This window comes from Saccostrea cucullata, unplaced genomic scaffold, assembly GCF_032062105.1.
Source record: "Saccostrea cucullata isolate Sc308-1 unplaced genomic scaffold, CSIRO_AGI_Scuc_v1 ctg15881, whole genome shotgun sequence".
NCBI classification, from domain to species: domain Eukaryota; kingdom Metazoa; phylum Mollusca; class Bivalvia; order Ostreida; family Ostreidae; genus Saccostrea; species Saccostrea cuccullata.
Window position 1 is genome coordinate 885 of NW_026917876.1, and position 5,194 is coordinate 6,078.

The 5,194-nt window shown below is 37.4% G+C and overlaps 1 long non-coding RNA gene across 1 annotated transcript; it reads right to left on the reverse strand.

Moving 5' to 3' along the window:
- Positions 1-4,084: 4,084 nt before the first annotated feature.
- LOC134244992 (uncharacterized) lies at positions 4,085-4,918 on the reverse strand. The gene is made up of 2 exons (XR_009987377.1): positions 4,643-4,918; positions 4,085-4,359 (listed from the first exon to the last, which is right to left on the reverse strand). It is a non-coding gene; the product is annotated as an uncharacterized LOC134244992 (long non-coding RNA).
- Positions 4,919-5,194: the final 276 nt, after the last annotated feature.

Consider the following 5,194-nt stretch of genomic DNA (forward strand, 5'->3'; position numbering starts at 1 on the left):
GAATGCATCGCTAATTTAGTCTAAATCTTTCTGTGTTTTTCAATGAATTTCTATAATGAAAAAGAATGAAAAAAGAGGGGTCAGGCTGTTCTGAAGGTGCATTCCGAGTCTAGCTGTCGGGTAAACATTGCGTAACTGACTGCGAGTGATATCCGGCAGGTGCCCGTCTGTATAGAAGAAGTGACACCTATTGTTCTTGTTTCTCGCTACCGCATTGTATAATTCACAGAGCTTCCATGTGCGTAGTACTTCACAGAGCTTCCGTTTGTCAGCGCCAGTGTAGTACTTCAAAGCGCTTCCGTTTGTGTACAATATCCATATTCACGAATAAACTGCAGTGTTAAATAAAAACATTTTTTAATAAATTAAAAAAAATGTTTTATTCGTACAATTACACAGTAAACAACTGTTTCCGATTAAGCTATATTTTTATATGGAGTTCATAGTATAGCTTGGGTTTTTTAATCTGATGGTATTAGTTATTTTCCATTTTAAATGTTTATATGCACGCGATCTTGTCACCTACCAGCCTAAGTATTAGCAAATGACTTAGGCACTATTGTTCTGGATGAGGGATAAACATATGCCCCCATACGTTAATACTCTTGAAAATCACTTCAAAATCGAGATCCTGACACAATAAACAAAACAAATCTGCTCCGAGGATCCACTTCCACTCAAGCATACATCAACATGGTGTCACATGTCTTATGTAATATTTAAATGCATCCTATTTCCATCTACCCAGGAATCTAATCTGACTATCGCTCATCCCTCGTGATGCACAGTAAGAGGCCATTCCGATTCGAAAGGAATGTCCTTTGAATCTATTGACATCCAAATTACAAAACATGAGGCTTTGCTTTAATATGTTTGAAAATTCTTGCCTTGTGACTGCAGTGTTTTGGGGGTAGCAACAAGGGGCCCATTGGTCCTCCCTCTCATCTTAATGTAGTGTTCCAATGCCCCCACTGGACAATATTTTAAAGAGTTGCAAGAATTAATTGTAAAAGTAAATACTTTACCATCAGAATGTTTATAATTTTGAAAGTGAATCAAAACTTTACTTTTTTGAAAAGTAATCTGTGAAACTTGTAAAACCTTATTAGCAGTGCCAACTGATGTTATCTCTCCTATTCTGAGGAAGCCGTGAAAAGCCAATAAAAACATTGTTTGAAATAATGCCCTTTTATATATGTTCGATATTGTATGTTCTAAAGCATCACAAATTTTATGCAGAACTACTATGGTTATTGGTAAACGAATATCCATTGAAGGTCTTGATTTGCGACAGGAACTTAATAGTTTCTGAATGAGAAAGCATGATGTATTGTCAGGCAAATTATTAATTTTATGTATATCTGCTATTGATGAAATAAATGACACGATAGAGGAGGCTGCATAACCTTCAGCAAATAAATAAGAGATAAACAAAGCCAAAGTTTCCTGAGACAACGGAAGATCATTACTCATATCAAATTTGCAAAATTTCTATAAATAGACCATGCCCGTTTATATGCTTGAGTGGAAGCTGGTGCCAATGTTGAAGTCAACAGGTTCCTCAAGACTGGTTCTAAGGAGGCAATGTTGGCAGATTGGAATCACCATTGGTTCTTTGTCCATCCAAGGAGCAAGTTAATGGAACTGCTGCACCTTCAAACGAGACAAGCAATCACATAGAATATTTTCCTTGGTACCCAGATGCCTAGCTTTAAACAAAATGTTAGACTGCAAACAAATTAGCACTAACTCTCTAACCAAATACATTATACTTTTATCCTTAGACGATTGCTTGTTAATGATATGCACAAGGGCATAATTGTCTGTGTAAAAGTAAATGCATTTGTTTTTAAAAATATGACTCCAAACTTAAAGAGCTAACACTATTGGGTAAAATTCCAAGAGAGTAATATTACATTTTTTCCAATTATCATTCCAAGTCCCATAGAACCAGTGCCCACCTAACACTGCCCCGTATCCTATAGATCCTGAAGCGTCTGTATACAGTTTTAATTCATTGGAATCAACCCACCTATCTGGTAGAAAACCGACCTACCATTAAATTTTTCCAAGAAGGCTAACCAAGTACATGAATCTGCTTTTACTTCTTTGTTTAGTCTAATGCGATAATATGCTTTTGTAATGCCAATAGTAGTGTTGATAAGTCGCCTTAAGAACGCTCTACCTGGCAAGACCACATTACATGCAAAATTAAGAAGACCAATCACTGACTGCATGTCCTTCAAAGTAATCTTTCTGCTTGGTAAAAGCTGTTCAATTGTATCTCTACATATTTTAACTTTATCAATAGGTAACCTTGCCTCCATCATCTCGGTGTCTAATTCATATCCCAAAAAAGTCATTACCTTGTTAGGACCAAATGTCTTATCCTTAGCCATAGGTACACCTATGTCGGCGCAAACTGTTAAAAATGCCACAAGTTTTTTGTGGCACTCTGTCGCAGATTTGTCAACAATTAGAAAATCATCTAATACATGAGTCATAAATTTAATTCCTAATTTTTCTTGTGCAATCCACTGAAGTGCTGTACTAAACCTTTCAAATATACGACAGGAAGAACTGCAACCCATCTGAAGAACATGTGTCAAAATACCAATGACCTTGCCAAGTGAAACCAAAGTATTCAAACTGTGATGCATGTAAGTTGATAATTCGAAATGCATTAGAAATATCTGTTTTGCAACAATATGATCCTTTCCCACACTGCTTAATGTTTTGAATAGCATCCTCTACAGAAGAGTATTGAACAAATGACTCTTCCTCGGGGTATGCCATCATTGACAGATATGACAAATGATGGATCATACGGTACTCACCCTCTGTTTTCTTACTAACTAGACCTAAAGGGGAACAATTTAAAATTGGCAGTGGTTTCTCTTTGAAAGGACCCATAATTCTACCCAAATTTATCTCCTTTTCTACCTTTTTGCTAATAACTTCTGGTAAGTCCAGTGCCGATTTTAAATTTTTTGAAAAAGAGTATTTCTACTTTCCCCTGTGTAACCAATGTGGAAACCATATCGAAAACCATTAACTAAAAATTCTGTTTCTACCTTGTCATACCCCACCAACCAGTACTCTAATCTACTGGGATTTACTGGAGTTGGACCCTTTTGTGGGATAGGTTGGTTTTGAGAATTTAGCATTACCTGTGTTGGTTGATGTGCCATTTCCTTGAAATGGTTTTTGGGTTCTGGATTTGTCCAAGAAACGAAATGGCCGTTGAATTGGTTTTTTACATATGTAGATTGGATGGAAGCCACCACAGTTATAACATCTGTGCTGGAATTTGCATGATGAACCAAGCCTACAATACCTTCCAGCTTTGTGATAGGCAAAGCATGACCCCTGAGGGACTTCCTCATACGTACCAAATGACGAACGGTCTGGTGTTATTTGCTTGACTTCTTTTCTGATTGTTTGAGGCGAGCATTAACATATATCTCCATATGGACATCACCCCATTCTACCTCACCTTGTTCTATGAGTTCCCTGAACTCCTTATCAGATTTTCTCCAGTCCCCCTTTTCCTCTGCAATTTGCCTTACTGATTCCATGTGTTTTGCAAGCTTTGGCTGTGCAAGTGTATTTTTAATGCAATATATTGTCACATACCTATTCCACGCAGTTACCCAGTCATGCAGGGATAACGAACCATCCTTAACTTCGTCGTCATCTGTGGATCGCATATTGTGGATAATACCACCTTACCTGTCTGATCCTGTTCCTCTACCTTGATAGAATACTTACTTTTCCCCTTTTCCTTTTTTAACAACAGAGCCCTATCAACATATTGTTTTGACCAAATTTTAGATTTTATTTTGTCAGAAACAGTTGCCTCTATTGGTACTGATGAGCTTACAAAACCTGATTTCTTACCGACATTTGCTGCAGGTGGAAGTTCAGTACCTACAATCTGTGAACTGTGTTCGATTACAGCGCCTGATACCAATCCTGAGATACTTGCATCCACTGACTTATTTGTTATTTGACAAACTGACCAGAAGGACCTGCTGTTAAGCTATTGCTTGATGTAGTGGAAGCATTATTTCCCCTTTCTCCCCCATATTATGAACAGAGATACTCCCCTGATGTTGCAGTAATGGTTTTATCTCTGCTAACACCTTCTCCGTGACTGCCTTTGTTATGGTTTGGGTTAATGCAGCCAAGGTTTCAGGAGGAACATCAAGGGGTTGAGTGCTTGTATCGACAGCCACAGCATCATTGGTAGTGGACTCTCCAGTTCCGTTCTGTGCACGACGTGGTCTTTTCACCTGACTTGTTTTGGACTGTTGGGCTTTATTCCTTTTGCCTGGCATAATGCTGGTAAATATATACCTATAGAAATTTAAACTTAAGGACGAAGTATGTATCCAATATATTATGTTATGTATAAATATAAACTGTAAAAGGCTTCGGCCTTAATTGACAATGAACAAGAATTGTAAGACCTCACTGTAGCCAGTGAGGCCCCAACTGTAACTGTAAGAGTCAGTTAGCCTACATGACAACGTATTTGAGCATATTGATATTTAACATTACATTATATAACCACTTTCATCGCTCAGTACAATGTGTAAATCTAATACAACAAACTAGAAAGTGATGAACCTTTTCTTACAATTAATTTTTCACTTCATTGATTCTGCCGCTTTTCGATAAAACACCCTGTATCACCTACAGTTGTTGACAAAAATTTTCCGGAAATAGAGTAAATAGTAGAACCAAAAGTGTTTTGGAACAGATCTGTATTTCCCGAATTGCCGTAAGCCAATAAAAGCACCCATTGTGCGACTGCAAAAGCCATTAGTCAACATCACTAAGCCGATGCTGATCAGTAAGAACTATCCGCCACATAAATCGAAAGGCTGACATAAGTTATAAATCACCACCTTTGAAGCCGACAACCCTCGCACCGAGTCAAATTCCCAAGAAGGCTGTAGTGCCTTTCCCACAGATAACAACCTGTTCGGCTGTTGTTAATTGTTTCCATCAGTACTACATACGAGGTACTTGAAGGGCTTGTAATGTATCTAAGCGCAGTTGCAGAAAAATAAAGCCTTAATAAAAGAATAATGAAAAACAACTATTTGTACAAGACTCAATATCATATATACAAACAGTAAACTTGTACCTTCAAAATGAAATGCGGATTTTTTTTTTTTTTTTTTAA